Source organism: Nelumbo lutea, chromosome 1, assembly GCF_056320005.1.
Source record: "Nelumbo lutea isolate HS-2025 chromosome 1, American lotus-T2T, whole genome shotgun sequence".
Lineage (NCBI taxonomy): Eukaryota > Viridiplantae > Streptophyta > Magnoliopsida > Proteales > Nelumbonaceae > Nelumbo > Nelumbo lutea.
In genome coordinates this window covers 195,157,693-195,171,395 of record NC_142684.1, presented here as the reverse complement: position 1 = coordinate 195,171,395, position 13,703 = coordinate 195,157,693, and positions in this window count along the sequence as shown.

The window sequence follows — 13,703 nt, the reverse complement described above, 5'->3', positions numbered from 1 at the left end:
AAAAGTTCAAAGGGTTCAGACAGGAAGTCGAGAAACAGTTAGGGAGAGAAATTAAGGCCCTTCGATCAGATCGAGGTGGCGAGTATCTCTCTGACGAATTCAGGGACTACTTAAAGGCCAATGGGATAGTGTCCCAATTAGCTCCTCCTGCTACACCTCAACTCAACGGTGTTTCAGAGAGGAGGAATAGGACCTTGTTAGACCTGGTCTGGTCACTTCCCGTATGCTCACAATTACCCACATCCTTTTGGGGATACGCATTAGAGACTGCTATCTACATGCTGAATCGGGTTCCAACCAAATCAGTTCCGAAAACTCCATATGAACTTTGGACCGGAAGGAAGCCAAGTGTAAGACACTTGAAGATTTGGGGTTGTCCTGCACATGTTAAAAGAACAAGTGCGGACAAGTTGGAATCTAAAATGAGTCGTTGCCTGTTTATAGGCTACCCAAATGATTCGGTGGGTTATCTATTCTATGACCCGAGTGAGCAGAAAGTGTTCTGCAGACGAAACACCCAATTCTTAGAATCCGATTACATCCTGGACACCCATCGTCAGGAAATAGTTCTTGATGAGGAGAGCTCAGGAGCAGTGGGAGATGTCCCACAAATTACGAACCTAGAAGAACCACCCGGGTATCCAAACCACCAGTCCGATATGGTTATGACCAGGATAGTTACCTGGTGGAAACCTTGACTAGTGAAGAGGATCCTGTGACTTACGCGGAAGCTATGTTAGACATAGACTCCCAGAAGTGGTTGGAGGCCATGTGTGCTGAAATGGACTCAATGGAGACCAATGGAGTCTGGACTCTAGTGGATCCGCCCCCTGGGGTAAAAGCAATTGGTTGCAAATGGATCTACAAGAGGAAGAAGGGCCCCGATGGCAGGATTGAGACTTTTAAAGCTCGCTTGGGGGTGAAAGGGTATACTCAGAAAGAAGGCATCGATTATGAGGAAACCTTTTCGTCCATGGCCATGCTTAAATCCATTAGGATCCTGCTAGCTGTAGCAGCGTACCATGACTATGAGATTTGGCAAATGGATGTCAAAACCGCGTTCCTGAATGGAGATCTTAGTGAAGATATCTACATGCTGCAGCCGCAAGGCTTCATTGCTGCTGGTCAGGAACACATGGTATGTAAACTTAATAGATCCATATATGGACTTAAGCAGGCTTCTAGGAGTTGGAACATCTGTTTTGATTCTGCAGTCAAAACATTTGACTTTGAGTAGAATCCGGATGAACCCTGTGTTTACAGGAAGTCCAGTGGGGATAAGATCACCTTTTTGGTGTTGTATGTGGACGATATCCTACTCATTGGGAATGATGTAGGAATGTTGACTTCGGTCAAGGTATAGCTATCACAGCAGTTCTCCATGAAAGATCTTGGAGAAGCATCATACATACTGGGTATTCGACTCTATAGAGATAGATAGAAGCGGATAATTGGATTATCCCATGCTGCTTATATTGATAAAATTGTCAAGAGGTACTGCATGGAGAACTCCAAGAAAGGAAACGTTCCTTTCATGCACGGAGTCACTCTCTCCAAGAAGATGTCTCCCAAGACTTCTGAGGAGAGTGAGAGCATGAGAGACGTTCCCTATGCCTCAGCCGTAGGGAGCATCATGTATGCCATGCTGTGCACTCGCCCTGACATTGCTCAGGCGGTGAGTGTGGTAAGAAGATTTCAGGCTAACCCAGGGCAGGAGCATTGGACTGCTGTGAAGAACATACTCAAATACCTTTGAAGGACAAAAGAGTTTTGTCTGGTATTCTATGGTAGTTCACTACAAGTTCTAGGGTATACCGATGCCGATTTCCAGTCGGATCTAGATGATAGAAAGTCTACATCTGGGTATGTTTTCATGATAGGATCATGTGCTGTTTGCTGGAAAAGCAGCAAACAGGGGTCCACTGCAGACTCCACAACTGAGGCCGAGTACATTGCCACAAGTGAAGCTGCCAAGGAAGCCGTATGGATGAAGAGGTTCATACACGAATTGGGAGCGATTCCATCCTGCACATCTCCCATCCCGTTGTTGTGTGACAACAATGGAGCGATCGCCCAGGCTAAAGAGCCTTGGGCACACTAGAAGTCGAAGCACATCGAGAGAAAGTACCATGTACTGCGGGAGATCGTTGGTAGAGGGGAAGTCCTGATTCAGAAGGTAGCTTCAGTGGATAATGTGGCAGACCCATTGACTAAGCCACTGACACAGAAGGTGTTTGAGAAACACGTGGAAAGTATGGGACTCCGGTTTGTACCAGATTGGACCTAAGTGCAAGTGGGAGCTGTTAGACAGTTTTGTATGCCCTTAGCTTCAATGTGATTGGATGTACTTTTGTTATTTAGTGGAAATAAATAAAGTGCATGTTTGATTCATGTTGTTTGGTTTAATTCTGTGTAGAACCCTAAAACTGGACATTTATAGAGACTCTTGTTAGTTTTAAATGTTCACAGCCGTTGGATAAGTCAGGGGAGATTTATCCTGCCAAGGCTGATACTGGTGTGCCACCAAGTGTTGGGATGGCCTGTTTCAGCCATCAGGGTAAGACCCGAGGCACATGCAGTATGGGATTACTTGAATCCATGAACCGGACCAGATTTCCAGTATTGCCCTGGACCTTGGAGATAGATGGGCAAAACTGGAAAGTTACACCTGACCCCTAGACTTGATTATGACATTTCACTAGGTGTTGGATCAGGCTGCCTTTGATATGCCATTCAGTGAGATCCTTAGCGGGGACCAAAACTTGGGTATGTTGGGGCAGTTTGAGAATTCATCTGAGTGGGTGATCATAGTGACAGAATCAGCCACTTTGTCAGACAAAGGGTAATGATCGGGAATGTAGTCTCTCTGATGGAAACCAAACTGCCGGCAGTTGATTTCAATCGTTGGAATTTTGTTTTGCAAAATTAATATATTTATATATATATGTACGGTTTGGAATTGTTTGCAAATGGTTTTAATTCCCGGGATCCATGTGAGAGGAGAGTGCGGCACTGTTCCTTGTAGCCAAGGGAGAGGTCCTCTCTTGTCGGGCAGTGCTTGATCATTAAGGGCTGAGAGGTTAAGTGTAAGACCATTGAGGATAATACTTGATGGGCTAATCTTGCACCTGCCCACAGTCCCTGGGTTTTTATAAGATGGCTTGGCCTAGGGACCACTTAGTGTAAGTGTTGGGCCCATAGGGTCCATATGATGGACTCAAGGGGTTCATTGAGTTTTTTCAGTGAATTCGGCTGGGCCTTGTTTTAGAGGCTGGGCCGAACCCATGTGGCTGGTGTGTAGATCAATGCTTGAGTCCCACGCCATACAAAGAAGCCCAACTGGGCAGCAGATTGGAAAGTAATTAGACACTGAACACATAATGGGCCAGAAGCCCATTTCGAGGTGGGCTGATATGATCACCCATCCTTGGGGCGAATCTGAGATTAATGTTAGTAAAAGGATTGGGCTTTTAGCCTTATTCAATCTTGGAGACCAAATTCAAATTTGATTTGAATCTGGTAACCTCCTGATAAGATAAGGAGTAAGATAACTTTATCTGCAGATAGGATTAAGATAATCCCGTATCCAAATACTGATTTGGATTGGGATAACTCCTAATTAGGAGGATTCTTAATGAAGAAGAAAGGAGGAGAAACCCTTACCAAGAAAGAGAAATATTAGATTTCGAACCACCTTGAGGAGATACAGGATATCTCCTGCGAATTGAGATAGGTTCTCATTCATACTCCAGAAAAAAAAAGGCAGTTCTGCCTTTTCGCCTTTAGAGTTCTCCTCCTGCTGCCGCCATGTTTTTTTTGCAAGATTAGATCTTTGCAGAAAAAGAAAGTCAAGAAATCTGTTCTTGACATTAGTCTTGCAACAAAGACTAAAAGGATTTTAGTGTTCAGTGTTTCCAGAGGATTCTTGTGAAGGATCTAGTGTGTAGGACGCACCCTGCTGGTTCTGTTCCATCCACAGCTGTGTCATCTTCAGCCGGAACGGATCTTGGAGCATTTTTTGGGCGTGAACACCAACTTTGGGAGATACTGCTTCTCCGGATCAGGTATATTCCTCCCATTTATCTTTTGGTACAGATCTGGTTTGATTATGGTTCAAGTAGGATCCTTGAATATTGTATACTAAATTTAGGGAATATGATTCCCAGTTGGGAGAAGGTAGGAAATTTTTGAAATTCGCCCACCCATTCCGCAACCTTTATGGCGTCCATTAGATGGATCCTACCATTCTTTCATTGTATGCCCTTAGCTTCAATCAAAATTGATGTACTTTATGAGTTCATTGTAAATGAATAAAAGTGCATATTTGATTCATGTTCCCTTGGTATGTTTCTGTGTAATAACCTTAAACTGGACACTTTTTGAGACTCATGTTAGTTTAAAATGTTCACAGCCAGTGGGTCAATCTGGGGAGACATATCTTGACAAGGCTGACACTATGGTGCCACCAAGTCGGATGGGGTGGCTTGTCTCAGCTACCGGGGTGAGACCCTAGGCATATACAGTGTGGGATTAATTGAATCTTTGAACTGGACCAGATTTTCAGTATTGCCCTGGACCTGGAGATTGATGGGCAAAACTGGAAAGTTACACCCGACCCCTAGACTCGAATATGACATTGCACTAGGTGTCGGATCGGGGTGTCTTTGATGTACCAATCAGTGAGATCCTTAGCGGAGGGCAAAATCTGGGTATGTTGGGACAATCCGAGAATTCATCTGAGTGGGTGATCATAGTGACAGGATCAGCCCCTTTGTCGGACAAAGGTAATGAACGGGGATGTGCTCTCAATGTTGGAAACCAAGACTGCCGGCAACCAATTTCAACCGTTGAGATTTGTTTTGCAAAGTATATTTTATATGAGATATAAAAGTATATATACTATGGTTTCTAAAATGTTTGCAAAAGGTTTTATTTCCCGGGATCCATATAAGTGGAGAGTGCAACACTGTTCCTTGCAGCCGAGGGAGAGGTCCTCACTTGTCAGGCAGTGTATGATCATTAAGGGCTGAGAGGTTAAGTGTAAGACCATTGAGGATAATACCTGATGGGCTAATCTTGCATCTATCCACAGTCCCTGGGTGTTACAAGGTGGCTTGGCCCAGGGACCACTTAGGGTAAGTGTTGGGCCCATAAAGCCCATTCGATGGGTTTCAGGGGGTTCACTGTCTTTAACAGTGTATTTGACCAGGCCTTGTAACAAAGGGTAGGCCGAACCCATTCGGCTGATGTGTAGATCAATGCTTGGGTCCCATGCCATACAAGGAAGCCCAATTGGGTAGCAGTTAGGAAGGTTAAGTGAGCACATAAGCTAAATGGGCCTACAGCCCATTTCGAACTGGGCTATTTATTTAGTTAATTAAAGGGGCAAATTCTGAGATGGATTAGCAAATAGGATTGGGTCTTAATCCTAGCCACTCAGAGAGTCCTGATCTGAATGTGATTCAGATCTAAAAACCTCCTAATGGGATTAGGATAAAGCTGATCTAATCTGCAGATAAGATAAGGGTTTATCCTTATCATTAGAAGAGAAGGCTGATCCAAATATGATTTGGATAAGCACCTCCTAATGGGATTAGGAGCTGATCTTTTAAGTTAACAAAAAGAAGGAAGGGGGCGGCAGCCATTAGAGAGACCAAGAAACACATTAGATCTTCTTTAGTGCTGAAATCAAGAAGAGAGAATTCTGCACCCTGCGAATACTCTCTTGCCGCCTCCCTGCTCTTGTCGCCCTGTTTGCCAGTTCGATCTCCAGCTGTGGGAGAAGTCAAGATTGGATCTTGACATCAGTTCTTTGAGAAAGGATTGTAAAGGAAGCTGTGATCACGTACCATTCTACTGATTCTTGCGAAGGACAGAGTTCTTGGGAAGAACACTGCTGATTCTGCTCCATCCTGCACTGCGCCATCTTCAGTGGGAGCAGTCTTTGGATCCTTCCTTAGGCGTGAACACCTTCGTTGGGAGATATTTTTTCTCTGTATCAGGTATTATTCTCTCCCATTCCTTTTAGTTCAGATCTGGTTCAGTTTAAGGTTCAAGATTTATCCTTGAAAATATGATTTTCTTAATAGGGAATGTGATTCCCAGTTGAAGGGAGAGAAATTTTTTTTGAAATTCGCCCCTTATTCCGCAATATTTGGGCATCCATGTGATGGATCTCTCATCCTTTCAATTTTTCACATTTTCAGAGACATTCCGTCATCTCCGTCACTGAGAAGGGAGGGAAAAATCTCAGAGATGAATAAATGGGAATGAAACATGGACTAAAAGCCATATCTATGTAGGTAACATGAATCAAACTAAGGTTGTGGACTAACGTCTTTGCTGTTTTACCAGAAAATGGAAAACGGTCAATTTGCAAAGCTTCTAGACGATAACAAGCTTAAGGGCCCAAACTATGCCGACTGGTACAGAAATCTTATGCTGGTCCTAATTTCTGAAAAGTAAGATAAGGTGGTGAAAAATCCTGCCCCAGAACGTCCTTGTGATAGGGCTTCTGAGGCCTGTAGGAGGGACTACCAAGATTGGGAGGATAAGAACTCCCTAGCCCACTGCTTTGTGATTGCCTCATTAGACAATTCAATACAGAGGCAATTCGATCAGATCGAACTAGCCAAGGATATATTGGACAGTCTAAGAACAATGTATAAAGAGCAGAACCGTTCCACTCGACAAAAGGTCCTGAAATTGTTCATGACCGTGTAGATGTCCAAGGGGCAGAAAGTTCATGACCCTTGTCTTCGGATGATGGGATACATTAACGAACTTGAAGCTCTTGGATCCGGGCTAGATCTTGGCGCGCAAGTGGATGCCATCCTCAATTCTTTGCCCTCTTCCTTCAATGCGTTCACTATGAACTACAATATGAATTAGTTGAATGTCAGTGTCCAGGAACTCAGCAATATGATGCAGAGGGCCGAGGATCTTTTAAAGAAGGATGAGCCTGTGGTTATGCTTCCTGAAGCTAACAAATCGGGCAAGAAAAAGAGAAAGGCAAAGAAGCCCCAGAAGAAGGCTGCCAAACCCAAGAAGCAGAAGAAGAACAAGGCATCTGATGTCTGTCACTTCTGCAAACAGACCGGCCACTGGAAGAGGAACTGTCCTGCCTACCTGGAATCTAAGAAAGGTAACATCAAAACTTGTGTCATAGAAACTAATATGTTAGTTACTTCTGTGTCCTGGTGTGTTGACTCCGGGCTTCAACTCATGCCTGTAACTCACTGCAGGGGTTCAAAGTAAGCAGAAGATTGAGTGATGGCGAGGTGACACTATTCTTGGGAACGACTGCAAGTGTTGCAGCTGCGGCGATAGGAACCGTAGAATTAGTTTTTAGAGAAGGAGTCCTTGTACTTAAAGATTGTCTTTATGTACAGAACTTGAGAAGAAATTTAATTTATGTTTCTAAACTGGGTGCTGATGGATATACTGTTTATTTTAGTAATATGATTACTCTTAAACAGAATAATAAATTCATCGCATGTAGGGAACTGGAGAATGGTCTCTATGTTCTACATCCTTCTCTATAAACTAACCTAACCGAAACTACGTCGGTAAAAAATCCCAAGAAAAGGAATCGTGATACAGTTAATCCCACATGCCTCTGGCATTACCGACTTGGCCATATCGGTATTGACCGAATCACAAGACTGGTAAAGGATGGTCCTTTGGATTTTCTAACCGTAGAAAATCTTCCCACTTGTGAGCTTTGCCTTCAAGGTAAGATGACTAAGTGGCCATTTGGCGGTAAGCCTGAAAGATCTGGAGGCACACTTGACCTAATACATACTGATGTATGTGGTCCCCTGAGTGTTAGGACACGAAATCAACACGTGTACTTCATCACCTTTACAGATGATTTTTCACGATATGGTTACGTGTACCTAATGAGACACAAGTCTGAATCCTTTGAAAAGTTTAAAGAGTTTAGATAGGAAGTCGAGAAACAGTTAGGGAGCGAAGTTAAGGCCCTTCGATCGGATCGGGGTGGCGAGTATCTCTCTGATGAATTCAGGGACTACTTAAAGGACAATGGGATAGTGTCACAACTAGCTCCTCCTGCTACACCTCAACTCAACGGTGTTTCAGAGAGGAGGAATAGGACCTTGTTGGACATGGTCCCATCACTTCTCGTATGCTCAGAATTACTCACATCCTTTTGGGGATATGCATTAAAGACTGCTATCTACGTGCTGAATCGGGTTCCAACCAAATCAGTTCCGAATACTCCATATGAACTATGGACCGGAAGGAAGCCAAGTGTAAGACACTTGAAGATTTGGGGTTGTCCTGCACACGTTAAAAGAACAAGTGTGGACAAGTTGGAATCCAAAACCAGCTGTTGCCTATTTATAGGCTACCTAAAGGATTCAGTGGGTTATCTATTCTATGACCCAAGTGAGCAGAAAGTGTTCTGCAGTCGAAACGCCCATTTCTTAGAATCCGAATACATCATGGACACTCACCGTCAGGAAATAGTTCTTGATGAGGAGAGCTCAGGAGTAGTGGGAGATGTCCCACAAGTTCCAGGTAGTGACCAACCTAGAAGGTCCACCCGGGTATCCAGACCACCACTTCGATATGGTTATGACCAGGATACCTACCTGGTGGAAGCCTTGACTAGTGAAGAGGATCCCATGACTTACGCGGAAGCTATGTTAGACATCGATTCCCAGAAGTGGGTGGAGGCCATGGGAGCTGAGATGGACTTGATGTAGAAAAATGTAGTCTGGACTCTAGTAGATTTTCCCTCTAGGGTAAAAGCAATTGGTTGCAAATGGATCTACAAGAGGAAGAAGGGCCCCGATGGCAGGATTGAGACCTACAAAGTTCGCTTGGTGGCGAAAGGGTATACTCAGAAAGAAGGCATCGATTATGAGGAAACCTTTTCGCCCGTGGCCATGCTTAAATCCATTAGGATCCTGCTAGCTGTAGCAGCATACCATAGCTATGAGATTTGGCAAATGGATGTTAAAACCGCGTTCCTGAATGGAGATATTAGTGAAGATATCTACATGCAGCAGCCGCAAGGCTTCATTGCTGCTGGTCAGGAACATATGGTTTGTAAACTTAACAGATCCATATATGGACTTAAGCAGGCTTCTAGGAGTTGGAACATCCGTTTTGATTCTGCCGTCAAAATGTTTGACTTTGAGCGAAATCCGGATGAGCCCTGTGTTTACAGGAAGTCCAGTGGGGATAAGATCACCTTTTTGGTATTGTACGTGGACGATATCCTACTCATTGGGAATGATGTAGGAATGTTGACTTTGGTCAAGGTATGGCTGTCACAGCAGTTCTCCATGAAAGATCTTGGAGAAGCTTCATATATTCTGGGTTTTCAACTCTATATAGATAGATCGAAGCGGATAATTGGATTATCCCAGGCTGCTTACATTGACAAAATTGTCAAAAGGTACAACATGAAAAACTCCAAGAAAGGAAATGTTCCTTTTAGACATGGAGTAACTCTTTGCAAGAAGATGTCTGCCAAGACTTCTGAGGAGATTGAGGGCATGAGAGACGTTCCCTATGCCTCAGCCGTAGGGAGCATCATGTAGGCCATGCTGTGCACTCGCCCGGACATAGCTCAGGCGGTGAGTGTGGTAAGTAGATTCCAGGCTAACCCAGGGCAGGAGCATTGGACTGCCGTGAAGAACATACTTAAATACTTTCGAAGGACAAAAGAGTTTTGTCTGGTATTCGATGGTAGTTCACTACAAGTTCTGGGGTATACAGATGCCGATTTCCAGTCGAATCTAGATGATAGAAAGTCTACGTCTGAATAAGTTTTGACGATAGGATCGTGTATTGTTTCTTGAATGTCAGCAAAATGTGGTTTTGAGTAGCAAATTAATAGTCCACAACCCAAGCCAAGCGCATTGCCGTATGTGAGGTTGCCGTATGAATGAAGGTGTTCAATCCTGAATTTGGAATTCAGTACATCACCCATTCCACTGTTGTATGACAACACTGGACCTACGGGAGGATGATATTAAGAGGTAGCATCAGCGGACAATGTGGTAGACCCATTGACTAAGCCACTGACACAGAAGGTGTTTGAGAAACACGTGGAAAGTATGGGACTACGACTTGTACCAGATTGGACCTAAGTGCAAGTGGGAGCTGTTAGACAGTCTTGTATGCCCTTAGCTCCATTCGGATTTGATGTACTTTTGTTATTTAGTGGAAATAAATTAAAGTGCATGTTTGATTCATATTGTTTGGTATAATTCTGTGTAAGACCCTAAAACTGGACACTTATAGAAACTTGTGTTAGTTTTAAAGTTCACAGCCATTGGATAATTCTGGGGAGATTTATCCTGCCAAGGCTGATACTGATGTGCCACCAAGTGTTGGGATGGCTTGTTTCGGCCATCAGGGTAAGTCCCAAGGCACATGCAATATGGGATTGCTTGAACCCTTGAATTGGACCAGATTTCTAGTATTGCCCTAGACCTTGGAGACAGATGGGCAAAACTGGAAAGTTACACCTGACCTTTAGACTCGATTATGACACATCACTTGGTGTCGGATCGGGTTGTCTTTGATGTGTCAATCAGTGAGATCCTTAGTGGGGGTCAAAACCTCGACATGTTGGGGTAGTCTGAGAATTCATCTAAGTGAGTGGTCATAGTGACAGGATCACCCCCTTTGTCGGACAATGGTAATGATCGGGAATGCACTCTCTCTGATGGAAACCAAACTGTCGGCAGTTGATTTCAATCATTGGAATTTTGTTTAGCAAAATTAATATATATATATATATATATGTATATCTACGGTTTCAAAAGATTTGCAGAGGTTTTTAATTCCCGGGATCCCTGTGAGTAGAAAGTGTGGCATTGTTCCTTGCAGCCGAGAGAGAGGTCTTCTCTTGTCGGGCAGTGCTTGATCATTAAGGGATGAGAGGTTAAGTGTAAGACCATTTAGGATAATACCTGATGGGCTAATCTTGCACCTGCCCACAGTCCCTGGGTTTTTATAAGATGGCTTGGCCCAGGGACCACTTAATGTAAGTGTTGGTCCCATAGGGTCCATGTGATGGGCTCAAGGGGGTCACTGAGTCTTTCAGTGAATTCGGCTGGGCCGAACCCATGTGGCTGGTGTGTAGATCAATGTTTGGGTCCCATGCCATACAAAGAACCCCAACTGGGCAACGGGTTGGAAACTAGTTAAACACTAAACACTTAATGGGCCAAAAGCCCATTTCGAACTGGGCTGATATGATCACCAGTTCATAGGGCAAATCTGAGATTAGTGTTAGTAAAAGGATTGGGTCTTTGACCTTATCCACACTAAGATACCAAATTCAAATTAGATTTGAATCTGGTAACCTCCTGATAAGATCAGGAGTTAACTAACTTAATCTGCAGATAGGATTAAGATTAACCTCTATCCAAATACTGATTTGGATTGGGATAACTCCCAAAATATTGGAAGTTTTCTTAATCAAGAAGAAATAGGAGAAAACCCAAGCAGAAATATCAGATTTCGAACTAAGGGGTTTGAGCAAGCAAGAAACACATCTTGCAATCTGAGATTTGATCTCTCACAGATTCCAGAGAGAAGAGACAGTTCTGCCCTGGACTTCTGCTCCTTCAACCGCCGCCACTACCTATTGGAAGATTGCATCTTTGCAGCAACAGGAAGTCAAGAAAGTAGTTCTTGACAATAGTTTTGCAAGATAGACAAAATGATTCGGTGTTCAAGGTTTCCAGAGGGTTCTTGTGAAGAATCCAGTGTGTAGGACGCACCCTGCTGGTTCCGTTCCATCAAGCTCTTCTTGATGATCTCTTGGATCTTGGAGTGAGTGATGGTAGAGATGGTTCACCCCCCTCTTTATATAGCCAACGGAGAAGGCTGTTTTCCAACTCCTTCTAGGAGATCATCTTATCTTTAGGCAGTCTTGATCTTCTTTGAACTAATCCTATCCTATTTCTTATCTAATCCCCAACCTTTTATCCTTTTGGGATTACATTCAAAGTTTATATCTAATAAGACTCTCCCTCTTGGGAGATTACATTCGAATTAGGACTCTAGACTCTTGCATCTGAGTTGGGCTTCTCTGCTACTTAGGCTGCTTCCAGGTTCTTCTGCGAGTTGGGCTTCAGCTGTTAAATGGGCCTGACTACGAACTTGCTCCGACTTCGGGCCCAGTTTCGTACTCGATGCGACCGAATCAGTCAAAACCCAAAACAAAAAAGTTGTGGGCATTTCTTTCTTCTTTCTAATGCTTCTTGAATTGCCCAATTCGGAGTCCGGAATTGTGAGTTAGGCCCAGATCACTGACTGTCACCGAAACTGTGCAAAATCACCCGAATTGGCATGTTTCCTTCCAATTGCCTTTTTTATTGCCTTGAATCGAAATGCAAGAGTAATGAGTGCATTTAAGTGCTAAAGTAGTGTAAAAGGATAAAAATTAGGGGACAAAAATATGGTTCTTTTCAGTCTCATCAAATCCCCCCACACTTAAACTTTGCCCATCCTCGGGCAAGGCAAAAACTCAAGCAAAACAAGAGAACCTAACTACTGATTTTCAATCTTTCTTTTTCTCTACATGAGGCCTGGTTCATTGCATGCTTTAATTCAGACTTGGTAACCTTCCCTCTTTATATCTCTTTCTCCCCTTCTTCTTGTCCAAGAGTGATTGCAAATCACCATTCCCCATGGTCCTAGGTTAAATCGATAGTCCAGGAGACAAGCCTTCCCGGCTGAAGCATCCTTGGCTGAATGAGTACTCATTGCTTTAACAAACCAATTCAGCCAGTTGCAATTACTTCTTTTTGAATAAAAACAAGGTGTGTTTATTTCCATAAGCTTGCTATGTATCACATCTCCACCACTTAGTGTGAATTCCTAGGATCTAAAGGTGAGAATGGGGTTGGGGTTCTAGGGTGAGTGCATTTTATGCTCCATCTCACCTTTGCCTTCTTTTCAAGATGTGAGTGCATTTTATGCTCCATCTCGCACTTGCTTTCATTTCTAGATGTGAGTGCATTTTATGCTCCATCTCACACTTGTTTTTGTTTCTAGATGTGAGTGCATTTTATGCTCCATCTCACATTAGTCATGATTTTATTTTCAAACTTCCTTTTTTTTCACAAGAATCACAGGGTTTCGCTGCCTGATCCATGAATTCATTGATCATGGTCTCTATATGCCTAACACAACAAGTCCTAGAATAATCAACCCATGTTTGATAGATAATTATGTGAAAATCAATCAAACCCTTATGCATCTTGCCTATTGGTCGATTAAAATCATCAGGTACCATATGCAGCCAAGAAAGATTCAGTTAGTCATGCTTGCATCCTATCTTATCTATTCAGCCTAAACACATGATTCCTGATAAGTTGAAATCGTTCAAGGATAAGTTTCCAGGAACAGAAATTTTAAGAAGGTAAGATATCCCAAATTTCCATCAGATTTCCCTAATCCCTCCACACTTATGTTATACATTGTCCCCAATGTATGTGATTATGCATAAAGTAGAGGGATTCGGGGGTACCTCCCTGTTCGCCTTGTGAGGTTCCTGCTAAACACAAAAGTCAAAACCAAACAAAATTACAAATTAACTAAACATAATGGGTTGCCTCTCAGAAGTGGGTACCCTCATCCACATCTATTTTGGTCTTGGCCGTTTTCATGAATGGCCTGTCTAATAGAAGTGGGGCTGAACCTTTGAT